Raw genomic sequence first — 14916 nt, 5'->3', positions numbered from 1 at the left:
AGGAAGGAAGACAGGAAGACTGAAAGAAGGAAAGAACAAAGAAGTAAAGAAAAGGCAGAAGGAGGAAGAGAAAGAAAGAAAGGGGGGGGGGAGAGATGATAGGATGAGAAAACCTTTCTGTCGTGGAATCATAAAACCCCTTCCTATCTTAGGATCATGAAACCCAGGGTGGAACTATGATACACTTCACATTCTCAGAGCACGCCGGCTGGTGAAACAAAGAAAGAAGTCAGGGACAGAGAGAACACATTCACGGGGCCTGGCCGGGGGCCAGGGTGGGGCGGCCCGAGGCTGTCGCCAGAGCCATCTCTGTGGCAGGACGTCGCAACACGCCTACCGGATTTTCCCATAACGCTCGCCCGCCGCCAGGTGACCCCCGTCATCCACCGATCCAAGTGTCAGCCTGGAAAGGACGGGCTCCCTCGTGGGGGAGGGAGCGTGGGGGCGGGAGTGGGTACACACTGGGTCGCAGGCCTCCTCCCGGCCCCTCTCGGACCACGTCTCTCAGCCCTCGGGCACACTCCCCACCACTAGTCGACCAGAGAGCCCCCGGGGGCGGGGGGCCGGAGGGGGGCGTCCACGGCAGGGAGAGAGGACAGGGACCCATCGGCCCGTGCTAGATGCCACGGGTGGAGGCAGGACCTGCTGAAGACACACGAACAGTACGGAGAGGTTCAGAGCGGGGCCTAGGCGCAGCCACTCACGATGATCTCACAGTTGGACTATCTGTCACGGTGGACCGAAGCGCATGAAGTGGGCGCTCCCGGAAACGGCGTGTGTGTGTGTGTGTGTGTGTGTGTGTGCGCGCTGCGCGCGCGCGCGCGTGTGCCTGTGTGTGGGAGGGAGAGAGAGAGAGAGAGAGAGAGAGAGAGATGGGAGAAGACGGTCGGTACATTCACTCACTCCTGTACCCGGGCCAGTCGTTTCTCCCGAAGGACAGAAATCCATAAAACACCCACGTCTAAAGAGTGTTTACACAGAGCTAACCCTAGGTCGAATCAGTCTGGAGTCGAGTGCGGGGAATCCTATGGTCCCAAACTGGGACTCCAGTCCCGGCCCCATAGCAAAAGGGGGTCATTTCTCAGAAAACGCACGCACACAGAATCGGGTAACGTTTATACAATTTTATACCGTGGTAGTGACTTCCTTCCCCGCCCCCGTGTTCTTAGGATCGGTCTCACTACATAGTACTTTTTTTTTTTTTTTCTGAGCTTTATTTTATTTTATTTTATTTTACTGTCATTTCGTTAGAGATGATGGGGAGGGGTGGCGGGGGAGCAGGGCATAGTTCACTCACTGGAAGCCTCAAACTCCTGGGCTCCAGCGATCCTCCTTCCTCAGCCTCCCAAATCGCTGGGGCTACAGGCGTGTGCCACCATGCCCGGCTAATTTTTTTCTATTTTTGGTAGAGACGGGGGTCTTGCTTTTGCCGAGGCAGGTCTCGAACTCCTGACCTCAAGCGGTCGGTCCTCCTCCCCGCCTTGGCCTAGGATTACAGGCGTGAGTCACCAAGCCTGGCCTGGATCGGTTTTTAATAGGTAAGGTCTACGAGACATCCCAGTCCAAACATCGATTCGGTGGGTCTCTACAGGACTCCGGGCGGAGATCCGATCTGGGGTTTACAACGTGGAGAATTAAGGCCTGGCTAGCAAAGAGCCCAGTGACTGAAGAGGGACGATGCTCGTCAGTCGTACAGAGCCTGAAAAGATGCAACACGGGGAAACGTTTCCAGGTTCCTCTCAGAAGAGGATGTCAGATGAGATGCCGAAACGAAAAGAATGGGTTCAAGCCAAAAGGAAAAATAGATAAATAAGTCAATAAATAAAACTACGGGAGACAGCCAGGAGACACTGTTTCCTCAGAAATGGCTAGGAAGCCTCCCAGGATAACCTGGATAGCAGCATATGTTCCTCCTCCTCCTCCGGCTCCCTCTCTTGTGTTCGTGTTTGTTTTCTGTAAACGCCAAGATGGGGCAGGGGTGGGGGACACCACGCCGGGTGGGCGAGCAGATCACCCTTCCCACCACAGGAGGGAGCACACACACACACACACACCCACCCACCCACCCCAGGTCATCACTCTGTAGTTCCGCGTGAGTGAGGTGAGGCCCGGAACGGTGCTAGTAGCTTTCCAAGTGGTCAAAAAGAATGCACAATAACTGGACCGAGGCCTGTCTGGACGCTGTAAAGGCCCACTTGAAAACTTATGCTTGCTCGCTAGGTGACCGATGTCCGCTTGACCTATGTCTGTAATTGGAAATACGTACCTTGCGGAGATAAAACAAAGCAATTAACTTGTAACTAAGTGTTTAAACTTTCCAGCTGCCTGTCGTAAAATTGATTGTGCTTGCTTAACGCCTGAAAGAATGTTCCTTAATTGGAGCTATCTGTTTCTGTAAACCTGCTCGCTTAAAGACTGTAACCGAAACGAAACGGGGCCCGAGGCTGGTCCCGGACCACACAGCTGCGGAGTAGGTGGTATAGTGTTGTTTCAACCGCCGTGCCTAAAGTCACGGAGCTCTAGCTTAGGATAGTCTGAAACCTTCCTGCTTTTTTCGGCTCGGGGCCATTCTCTGTACCTGTACCCTAACAGGGCAGGGGGTGGTCGCTGGCCAGCTAATGTGGACTCATGACTTGGCTCAATTCGGTCTCTAGGTTGTCCTGTCTCGCACTCCGTACTATAACAGATGCCACACCGGTTCAACCCAGCTCTGAAGGAAAGAAATGCCGAGCGTTCCACTAGCCGGAGGAAGGCAAAACGCACCTCTGCCTTCCTCTGAGGGCACGTCTGAGTGAACGGGTCGTTCTCCCTGCCCGTCACCCCAAGCCCCTCATCCCGGACCCCACCACACCCGGCCTTGACCTCCTCGGCCCTGCCCACCAGGCCCCATCATGGCCTCTGGAGCCTGGGCTCTCTCTCTCTCCAGGCACTGGCACTGCCCCCCGCCCCCACCCCGGGACCTGAGATCCAGGGCCTCTGTCTCCCAGGCCTCCCAGCTGTCTTGACTTGCGGACTCAGTGCCTGCTCTGCCAGAGAGACCTCTTGCTGCGGGGTGGCTCTCAGTGGCTGCATCTCAGCGGTCTAACGTGTCCCCCACCATCCACGTGGCCGCCGGCGTCAGGCTTCGGTGCCGTAGTGCCACCCTGCCTCCCTTCCGGGGGAATCCCACGCTGCCTCAGGCCCATTATGACCTGGAAGAGGCTGCACCTGTGGGGTCTGCCCATTTCCACTACCCCCCCCCCACACACGTCACCCCCCGGTCCCCCCATAGGGGTTAGGAAGAAGGCAACACTTTCTGGTACAAGGGTTGAACTGAAGGGGCGAGTGAGTGGCCACCTGGCAGGGGCATCGCAACAGATGGCTGAAGAAGTCAGCCGCCGAGTGCAGAAATGTCACGGAACTTGGGGTGCCACTGCCTTGCTGAGATAGGGCCAGGGCAGGCTTTAAAAGGCTAAAATTCTGCCTGCCTTTGGTACGTTAATACAGAACCCATGGTCCTTTCTAATTTTTGATTCCCGGAGAGGCAGGAAGTATTCCAAATGGCCACGCCATGGCTTTTCTAAATTGCCCACAAGGCCTTCTCCGACCCAGCGGGTCAGGGGTTTGCTTTGGTGTTACATCGTGGTAAAAGAGACATCCCACAGCAGTGACCATGTCCATCGACTCCGTCGGCGCTCTCAGGCTCGTAGTCCCACTTTTCAGACAAGCCTGGATGGCCACTCCGTGTCACTCTTTGCCAAATGCCAGCCACTCTCCTCCCCGCCCCGCATCCCCCATTTGGCCACCACAACTCTTCATCCCCAGGCGCCCTCCGGTAAAGTGTGCTCCTGTCTGTACACCTACTCCGTTGGGGGCGGGGGGGGGGGGCCGGAAGTTGGCACAAGAGGTGGCTGGTGGCCGGAGCAGGCCCGCCACCTTGAGTGTGTGGAACAGCGCTGAGGATTTCCTAAGGGAAGAAAGAGGGTGGGGAGAGCGAGAGAGCATCTCCTCCTCGTGAACCTCACAGATGATTGAGGACAAACAGGCCTGCACGGGGAGGGGGGGGGCAGGGAGGGTGCCGAGTCTGCACCAGAGAAAATGGCTTTGTGGGGGGGTGGGAGGGGAAGAGGGCAGAAAGATTTTCTGTCTTTTTAAAACTTCCCCCAGGCTTTTGGGAACTTGCAGCCCGGCCTGCATCCCTGAGGCACGTTAACTCTTTGGTTATAACTCCAGGTGGCCCCCAGGGTGGGCGGCCCACAGAGTTCAAGGGATTTCTTCTCAGCAGAGACGGGACCTTTAGAACAGCTAACTGCAGTAATTGCCTGAAGCTGAGAACCAACCCTCCCTCCTTTAAAACCTCTGTATTTCTGCCTAGGCCTATGTTCACGAAATTTGGGGGTTTGAGACTGAGAAGCTCTACCCTATTTATTTCCTCCTTTGTCAGCAAAGTAGACTCTCTGTTTTCTTACTCCTCATACCGCTTGTCCTCGTTATTCGGCCTCGTGGACAAGCAGCTGAGCTTTCGGTCACAAGTCCACACCCCAGGGTGGAGGGGTCCAATCCACCCCTGTCCAGACCTGGGCCCTTCCTGCCTCCCTCTCGAGACGATCTGTTTGGCAGCCCAGCCGCCTTGGACTGGGCCACAAGGAGGACACAAAGTAAAGACCCAGCCCCCCCGCCCCCCCCCCCCACACACACACACGGCAGTGGCGGTGGGTGGCAGTTCTCCAAGGGTTTGGGGCTTTTCCTGAGGCAGGAGACGGAGGGGACTGATTTCTTTAGAGCTCCGTCCCCTCCCCCATGCGCTGTGCCGCCTGGAAGCGGCAGCTCGCGGGGCGGGGTCGGGGCTGAAAGCGGCTCCGCCCGAGAGAAGCCCGAGGCGGCTACGTGCAAGCGCGCATGCGCAGTCAGCTCGCGGGGCGGGGTCGCGGCTGAAAGCGGCTCCGCCCGAGAGAAGCCCGAGGCGGCTACGTGCGAGCGCGCATGCGCAGTCAGCGCAGTGAGTGGAGGAGGGGTGGAAAACGGCGGAAGGGCTCCGCCGGGGGCCCGGCCATCTGTGCGGCCGGGCTAGGGGTTTGCCTCTTGGGCCGGGAGCTCGTACCCCGCCCCCAGCCCGCAGGCAATCCCGAGGGGCAGAAGCACGACTTGCTGGGCACCTCCTCGGGCGAAGCGGTCGCGGTGGCTGGGTTACGTGGGGCCCAGACGAGTCTCTGGTTCTGGGAGCGGCACCTCCCCCACGCGCCTCTCCTCTTGGGCCTTCACCCCTCCCCCCCCCCCCCCCCCGCTCCGGCCCCAGGGGATGGGAGGAGTGGGGGGCAGGGAGACGACCTCAGGGAGGAGCCAGACCAACTGAATGAAAGCTTTTCATGAACTCGTGTGTCTTTGCCAGGGAAACACCATTTCTGGAGTCTATGAACTAAAATAAAATCTTAAGCCGCCCCCCGCCCGCCACCGCCAGCTGACCCGTCCCGTGGTTGGCCCAGGGAACCCTAGAAAAACCCTTAAACCTGAGCTGCTGCCCCGCAAGGACAGGGGAAGTCAGACACCCCTCCCTGATGGAGTCAGATTTTATAACAATGAGATACTGAATGTCCGACGGGCCTAAGGCCAGGCAAGACAAAGCTTAACGCATATCTAGCAGGCCAACCGTTTACTGAACTACAGGGCACTTGAGTTTTGGGTAAACTGTCCAGTGGCTTGTCTGTGATTAGCAGACCTCCTTACCTTAACTGAAAACATGATGCAAAGCCTTTAGGCAGAGGTTCATTTATGTCATCAATTGCAAATCAAAGAATCTTTAAACCCAGCTGTAAACCTGTAAACACCGCACCCTCCCTCCCCCGCCCCCCCCCAACTGCCAGATGTCCTGCCTTTTCAGCCCAGACCAATGTACCCCTTCCATGTTTTGATTTGTGATTTTACATGTAATTCCTGTCTCCCTAAAATGTATGAAGCCAAACTGTAACCCACCCCACCACAATGGGTCCGCTTGCTCAAGGCTTCTTGGGCGTAGCTCTCTGGGCCATGATCACGGCCGTTGGGCTCAGAATAAAACTCTTTAAATTATTTTGCAGTGATTTGGGGTTCTTTTCCATGGACGAGTCAATCGTGTTCACATTATTTTAGCCTTGGGAGCTTTTTCTTTTCTATTATGTCTGATCCTGATCGCTAGCCAGGTATTCATTCATATTTTTGGTTGGTGGTGGTGCTCAAGCTCGTCTTTGTACATCCCAGATTGGCGTAAGCCACCGTGAATATGTTTTACACCTTCCAAGAGCTAGCGCTTATTGCCGTATCATAACCAGGGCTCGCAGCAATTTTTCTTTTTTTTTTTTTAAAGCTGCTTCCACTTTCCACCTAGGTATACATACGAGTATCCCCTTTAAATGAATGCTTGCATCGAGGAACCAGGAAGTGGTTTTTGTTGTTGTTGCTGTTGTTGTTTTCCCCCAGTCATTTATCTGCTCCTCAACCCTCATTATTTATCACACACACACACACACACCCCCACCCCATCTCTGTAGAAAAGCTCACGGAGATTGTTCATCCACCGCGTGCTTTCTGTTGACAGTATCTGAGACGATAAGGAGCACCATGCATTCTGTTCTAAGAGAAAAATTGCATATATCAGTATGATTATATTTTACTTCTTGTGTGAATTTAGTGGATCTCATAAAAGCTGATCTTGATTTTCACAGCAGAGAAAAGTGGGCTTCTGTTTTGGTTTTGTTTTTGTTTTTCTGGAGGGGTGGTGTCTTCACATAAGTGATCATCTTTACAAGTATGCTATATGCGAGAAATTTCAGAAAGCTGCAAAGAGTGACTTGTTGACAATGCTTGCATTGAATGATGTATCTGAATCTGTGAATCGAAGGGGTCAGCATCTGACCAGAAAGCACTGTTAGAAGAAGAGGGGTTTCGGGTCTTTTCCTAAATTGTATCTGCCTAAGGCGGAAAATATTTCTGTTTCCCTATGACATGGTATTTTCCTCACAAGCAGTGTTAATGGCTCCATATGTCTCTAGACTGGCTGCAGAGCAGAGACTCCATGGTCTCCACTACTTGACTCTGTCTGTCCAAGAATGGCCTCCACAGCTCTCCTCTGTGAGATATCCACTCTCAGAGGTGGCACGGTATGGTGGGTAGGGGGATATGCTGGATTTTGAAAACTCAGAGTTTGAACTCCAGTGCTTTATTTCTTAGCAACATGAACTTTGTCAGATCACATCACCCTGCTGAAGCCCAGTCACCTAAAGGGTAGAAAATGCAATGGATAGATTGACGCTTCTCTTCTCTTCTCCTCTCTTCTTTCTCTCTTTCTTTCTTTCCTTGTGTCTTCCTGTCTCTGTCTCTCTCTCTCTCTCTCTCTCTCTCTCTCTTTCTTTTTGTCTTTTTCTTTTTTTTCTTTTGACGGGCCCTCACTCTGTTTCCCAGACTAAAGTGCAGTAGCATCATCATAGATCACTGCAACTTCAAACTCTTGGCCTCAAGCGATCCTTTCCCCCTAGGCTTCCCAAAGTGCTAGGATGCAGTTTTATTTTTATCTGTGACACCATGGGAGGAAATATCTTTTAGGGTCATAGGGTCAGAAATTTAGATCTCTTCTTTGAACTCATGGTAGCGGCTAACTGGGATTTTCAGTGTGTAAACGTAAGCCACTTGTAATTTCACCAGTACTCCCGTTACTTGTCATCTATTCAGGAGGTGAACTCTTCTTCCCCTACCATCTACTGTTCAAACGCGTTGGCCACAAGGATAATTTGAATATCAGATTCAGAGCACAAATAATTAAGGTCCTGTAGCGTTAATAAGTAAAAGGGGCCACACACAAACCTGTGGAAGTCTGTGTCCCTTCCAGTTTTTTTGTTTGTTTGTTTGTTTTTGGGTCCCCCCCCCCCCCCCGAGACTGAGTCTCACTCTGTTGCCCGGGCTAGAGTGAGTGCCGTGGCGTCAGCCTAGCTCACAGCAACCTCAAACTCCTGGGCTCAGTCGATCCTCCTGCCTCAGGCTCCCCAGGAGCTGGGACCACAGGCATGTGCCACCATGCCCGGCTAATTTTTTTCTATATATTTTTAGTTGTCTGGACAATTTCTTTCTATATTTTTAGTAGAGACGGGGGCGGGGGGTCTCACTCTCGCTCGGGCTGGTCTCGAACTCCTGACTTTGAGCGATCCTCCCGCCTCGGCCTCCCAGAGTGCTAAGTTTACAGGCCTGAGCCAACGCATCCGGCCTGTGTCCATTCTTTAATGTTGTGTGTTGCTCAGTTATGAAAAGGCAAGGGAACATAAAATCCGAGTTTTAGGGATGACTTATAGGCTCAGTATTCTTTTTTTTTTTTTTTTTTTTTGCCTCCTCTAAGCCTATGTGAATATCAAGGAGGGTAAAAAATTCAGTGTTCTCAGTTCAGTGCCCAACCAACCTCTGTTTCCAGAGTAAAAATTGAGCATCCTATTACACCTTTATTTCCCTTTGGTATGCTAAGGCCCAACTCGGCAGAGAGGTCACTGTTTATTCTCTTGGCTAAGATCACATGTGCCATAGTCTGTCTGCTTTGTCTCCTTTAGGGGTAATCATCCAATCTTACCCGGGCCCCTCACATCCTCGTGACAATAGGCCTCCTTGGTTTACTGAAATAGAAAAGACCGGCTCATCAGCAATGTTTGATCGGTTGCTTCAGAAACAAATGTTGTTCTGCTTTCTTTACTATGTTTTTTTTTTTTTTTTCCTTCTTTCTTCCGTCAGACCCAATCCGATATAGGTGGGAGAGAAGGTAACCGGAGCCTCTTGAAAAACCGAAGTGAACCAAAGCGAGCTCACAGATTCAGATAGAAATCAGGAGGAAGAAAAATTGAGAGATAACATGGATTTTCTGTCTAGCGGGTGTTCTCACACTTCAATTTTACCAGAAGCGTTAGGTAGGATGACGATGACGATAATTGTGACAAACACTATTCTCATTGGACAGATAAGGAGGCAGGCTCAGAGTGACGAGTAACCTGGGCCTAAATAGATCGCTAAGAAGCATCATAGTGTGTTCCTTGGTTACGCTGTTTTGTGAAGCTCAAAAAGTTTGGGGTGCGCGTGCGCGTGCGTCCATGTGCGTACGCAATCATAGGTGTTCTAGTAAAACGGATATGAGGTAGGATTTCCCATACCTTCAATGATTTCATGTCCTGCAGGAACATAATGTTCCGGGATCAGGTTTTTATTCTGCCTTCTGTGCCACATGCTCAACATGCCTGTGACTTTACAGCCGAGACTTGCTCAGGGGGAGCCCATTCTCATCTTCTGGGAGGTTCTGCTAATCTTTAAAAGACAAGGACATAGGAAGATGATCCTATAACAACGACTGTGACCACGATTAAAGGCTTACTGTTTACCACGCGTGCTTCTGTGGGCTTTGCCTGCATTTGCTTTTTCACTCTGCACAATATCCCTGTGGGGTAGGCACCATGATTTCTGCATTTGCAGATGAAGAGGCTGAGGCTCAAGAGGATGTATGACTCGCCAAGTTACCAAACACGGAGTGTCGTCCAGGTAGCCAGTCCAGGCCCCCCGGCTCTGCAGCCACTCTGCAATGCTGATTCTGAGCCTGACCGTTTCATCACTGGTGGCTCCCTGAGAACCTTGACTCGGCCCCCTTCCTCAGTTCACTTGGGAAACATATTCATGTGTGTGTATTTCTCTCCTTCCCTCTCCCACCCCCCCCCCCCGTTTTAGTTTTTATTATTTTGAAAAGTGCATAGAACGATAAAAACTTTAAAAGTAGGAAAAAGCTTACGGAACACATAAGGACACAGAGAAAGAAAATATCTGTGTACAACAGTGCAACGCATTTGTGTTTTAAGTCGTGGTGTTGCAAAAGAGTCCAAAAGTTTAAAAGAAAGAAAAACAAACAAACAAACAAAAAAAAAAAAGCCAAACCACCATGGAAAAGTTTATGAAGTGAAAACACTTACAGTAAGCTAAGGTTAATGTATTATTGAAGAAAGAAATTTCTAAAGGTAAATGTCGTGTGGCCTAAGTGTCCAGGGTTTATGAAAACCTACAGTAAGTAATGTCCTAGGCCTTCACATTCACTCACCACTCACCGCCAACTCACAGACTCACCCAGAGCAACCTCCCGCCCGCCCTGCAAGCTCCATTCACCGTAAGTGCCCTGGCCAGGTGTCCCACTGCACAGAAACCTATTAGACTGCATTTCTTCCCATTACTATCAGTAGTTGTACATTTCTTAGGACTGTAGGCCTACGATACACCTCCAGGCATAGTTAGGGGTTGGGAAGAGGAGGGAAGAGGCCATTCTTCATTTATTTTTTTTTTTTTTTTTGTTGAGACAGAGTCTCACTTTGTTGCCCAGGCTAGAGTGAGTGCCGTGGCGTAGCTCACAGCAACCTCAAACTCCTGGGCTTAAGCGATCCTACTGCCTCAGCCTCCCGAGTAGCTGGGACTACAGGCATGCGCCACTATGCCCGGCTAATTTTTCTATATAGATTTTTAGGTGTCCATATAATGTCTTTCTATTTTTAGTAGAGACGGGGTCTCGCTCAGGCTGGTCTCGAACTCCTGACCTTGAGCAATCCACCCGCCTCGGCCTCCCAGAGTGCTAGGATTACAGGCGTGAGCCACCGCGCCCGGCCCATTCTTCATTTATTAATTGGGTAGCATGGGGGCAGGGGAGGCAGTTTCCTCCTTCTCCCCCTCTTGTTTTTCTTTATTCCTCTCCCAGTTCCCCCTTCCATCGTCTCGATGGATTTGGATGAGACGTAGACATTTTCTACGTCAGGCCTTAATCATACCGAGGGAGCAGGAGAAAAGTAAGCCGCCTACCATGACACGATGGAATGGAAGTTTGTCAGCCATTGACTGCTGTGGCATTCCGACATTTAGTGTCTTCAGGACATTCTATATTTCTGCTATCCCACTAGAATATATCTCCTCGATCACTACTGTGTGGCCACATCCCAGCTGTTTCGTGAGCCACCCTCAATGTTCGTGACGATGTAGTGTGGGGACTCCCTCCGTCTGGTGCCTTAAACTCGCACATTTGGGGTTTTGTATCAGGATAGCAAAGCGATCACCTTTAAATAACCTGGCTGGCCATGGTGGCTCATGCCCGTGATCCCCGCAACTTGGGAGGCAGAGACGGGAGCGTGACTTGAGCCCAGCAGCTGGAGACCAGCCTGGGTAACACGATGAGACCTCATCTCTACCAACAAAAAAAAAAAAAAGAAAAATTATGGCGGGTGTGGCAGCATTTGCCTATAGTCCCAGCTACTCAGAAGGCTGAGGCAGAGAGGATCACTTAAGCCCTGGATTTGGAGCTTGCTGTGAGCTACAATCAGGCCAAGGCGGCCTGGGAGAGGACAGAGTGAAAGAAATCCTGTCTCAAAAAAAAAAAAAAGAAAAGAAAAGAAAAGAAAAGAAAGAAAACAAGACCGATAACACAACACAACTTAGAAGACTTGGTGTTACCGAAAGCTCGGCCACTTGCCCACGAGGCCGAATAACGAGGACAAGCTGTTTGAGGAGGAAGGAAAGAGAGAGTCTATTTTGCCGGTAAAGGAGAAAATAGGGTAGACCTTCCCATCTCAAGCCTCCGAATTTCCCCGAACATAGGGCTAGGCAGAAATACAGAGCTTTTAATGAGGGGGGGAGGGGTTCTCAGCTTTAGCGTTGATTGTGGTTAATTATTTCAATCGTCCAGGCTCTGCCAAAAACAAAGCCTGTGAACTCTGCCGGCCGCCCACCTGGGGGGGGGGGGGCGGGGCAGGGGACCACTTGGGAGTTTTAAGAAAAGATTTAACCTGCCTTGGGGACATAGGCCAGACTACAAGCTCCCAAAAGTGGTGGTGGTGGTGGTGGTGGTGGTGGGGAGCGTAAAACGACAGAACGTCTTTCTGTCCTTTATTGGTTTCTCCTTTTTCCCCCCTAGGTGCCAAAAGACCTGAGACTGATGCCGAAAAGAAATAGGTACAGGCGCCCACGTGCACACACAAAGATATACGATCGAATACATCGTGTTGACAGTCGGGGAAACTGGAAGATGATGGGGAAGTATCACGAGCAACTTTGTATTTCTTCCAGGACAGGAAAATGGACACGAAGAGAAAAATTCATCGTTCTCGGCGTAGGATAAAAAGCCACATCTTGTTACTTAATATAATTCATTCTGTGATTTAAGTTTTTATACGATATGATATTCGATAAGCCTAAAACACAAGATAAAAGAGAAACAAACAAAAGGGAAAAAATAAAAATAAAAAAGACGACGGGCAGAGGCCTACGGTCCCGGGAGGAGGCAGAGAGCGGGAGGAGGGGCGCCTCCCGCAGACAACAGGGCGGGTGGGCGGAGACCCGCTAGAGGCTAGGGCTGCCCCGGGCGGGCCCAGAGCTGCGGGCCCGGGAAGAAGAGGGTGGGACCGTCCGGACCGTGCTCTCCTCCCCGCCCTCCACACCTCCCGGGAGTCAGCTCTTAAACTCCCAACGTCACCTGACTTTCCGGATCCCGAGGTCTGATCAAAGTGGCCGCTAGGTGACACCCAGCAACCGCTGCCGGTGTCATCCTGAAAAGAACGGACCCTATGACTGACGGGGGTGGGGCGCACAGTGGGTGGCCCGGCCAGCTCCCCTTCCTCCTCGGAGCGGATCGGATCATCTGGAACTTTATCCAGAGAGGAGAGAGTGCCCCTGGGTGTGTGCTAGAAGCCGGAGGGTTGGGGCAGGGACCTACCCAAGAGAGAAGTAGAGTACAGGGAGTTTCAGAGTTGACCCACTCACCATCTCGCCCTGGTCAATACAAGAGTGGCAATATCTGTCACCGTGGAATGAACACTTGGTACCGAAGACCTTTGTCTATGCTGGCCCCCGTATGCCTAGGGGGGGGCATGTGGCCAGAATCTGACATCCTAAACGTCTTCGTAGAAAGAATTTGGGGGTGGGGGTGGGGGAGAGAGACAGAAAAAGAAAAGAGAGGGGGAAAGAAATGGCTGCCACAAAACTATCAGAACAGAGAAGCGACCGATAGGGCCTATCTGGTTAAGTTCTTTCCCTACCCAGAGAACGACTTGACGTAGCTGACGTCACTGCAGTCAGGCCACGTTCCGGTGGACACAGAGAGTCAGGGATAGAATTTCACGCTCGGCACTGTCTCTCGGGACAGCGGGAAGGTGGAGGGTGGCTGAGGGTTCTATGCTCCTTTATCACACACCGTCAGGTAGGTCAGGTAAAATTGAGGACAGATTTCCAGTGTTTCGAGAAAGGAAGAGCACTCGTGCAGGCCATCTATCTGTACGTGGGAGAGTGTCCCCGAAAAGTGGCTTTCAGTGCCGGGATGTGCCTAGGCCAAGAAGGTACACGATCCTGAGTGAGAATGGTCCGTCCCATCGAGTCAGTCGGTAGGAGGCCACCGGGTCGAGACGGAACTGCCCCCCCACCCGCCCCCGCCCCCGCCCCCGCCCCCGCCCCCGCCCCCCAGAGCAGACAGACTCAGAATGGAGTCACTCGGTGCCAGTGCCCTGCCCGGGTGCCCCATCATTCAACCGAACTGGGAAACAGGTGGGCTTTCCGACCCTCGGGAGGGAGCTTCACCGGCGGGCGGACAGATCAGAAGGGGCCCGGCTCCCTTGAGCGGGCAGGCTGGGGACGGTCGGTGGGGTCTCTTGACAGGAGGCACCACGGAACCCTTGAGGCAATGTCGGGGGCACCTATGTTGCGGTCCAAAGCTAGCGTCTGAGAAGTCGTCCCGAAAGCATGATGGCGTCAACAAGTCCCCTCCGTTCAAGAAACGAGATTCATTTCTAGAGGAGGGCCACCCCCGCGGGAGGACCGTAGGCTTCCTGTGGACATTCTCTTCAAAAGGCAATTCACTCAGCGGAGTGAAAATCGGAAAAATCGCTGTCCTCTGACGCAGCTGCAGAGAAAAGATGGCACCAAAATCAATGAAACACACACACACACACAAACACACCTCCTCCCATCTGAACGAGCACTCCGGACGGTCACATAGGGAGAGCGACGGGCAGTCTTCCCCCCCCTGTGGTTTTCTACCTTTCGTTGCGGTTTTTTCCCTCAGTGGATAGAGGAGGAGACACAGGGGGCTCAGCCGGCATGCGAGTGGGTTTATCATCCTCTGTGAGTATCAACACGCGACACCACCTAAGTGAAGGAACACACCGGTGTTTCATGTGATGTGGCTCAATGCCTGGCAGATACGAGCCTTTGCAGGCCTCCTCGTGATCGACAGGACGTCGCCTTGGACACGGACACATCTTGTCCCTCCCTCCCGAGGCGATAGGCGGTTCCGTACCTCCTCGGGGCCAGGGCACAGTCTGCCTAGGCACCTACAACACGTGTGGCAACAGCCTCGATGGCTCTGCCATGAGAACGAACTCCCGTGGCACGGGGGTGGGGTGGGGGGGGGGTCGGGTGCTGAAGAATTCAGCTGAGTGAAGGAATGCCACGGGATTCAGAGTGCCATCGGTGGGCTGAGAGGCGAGCAGGGCGGGCTTTGAAAGGGTAACATTCTCCCTGCCTTCCGTCTGGCTGTGAATACAGAACGTACACGCCAGGCGGGGTGGCTCACGCCTGTAATCCTAGCACTCTGGGAGGTAGAGGCGGGTGGATCGCTCAAGGTCGGGAGTTCGAGACCAGCCTGAGCAAGAGCGAGACCCCCATCTCTACTAAAAATAGAAAGAAACTATATATCTAAAAATATATACAGAAACAGTATCTAAAAATATATACAGAAAAATATTAGCCGGGCACGGTGGCGCATGCCTGTAGTCCCAGGTACTCGGGAGGCTGGGGCAGTAGGATCGCTTGAGCCCAGGAGTTTGAGGTTGCTGTGAGCTAGGCTGACGCCACGGCACTCTAGTCTGGGCAACAGAGTGAGACTCTGTTTCAAAAAAAAAAAAAAAAAAATATATATATATATAT

This window comes from Eulemur rufifrons, unplaced genomic scaffold, assembly GCF_041146395.1.
Source record: "Eulemur rufifrons isolate Redbay unplaced genomic scaffold, OSU_ERuf_1 scaffold_530, whole genome shotgun sequence".
Taxonomy (NCBI): domain Eukaryota; kingdom Metazoa; phylum Chordata; class Mammalia; order Primates; family Lemuridae; genus Eulemur; species Eulemur rufifrons.
The sequence above is the reverse complement of the archived record's forward strand: the minus strand, read 5'-3'. Positions refer to the sequence as shown.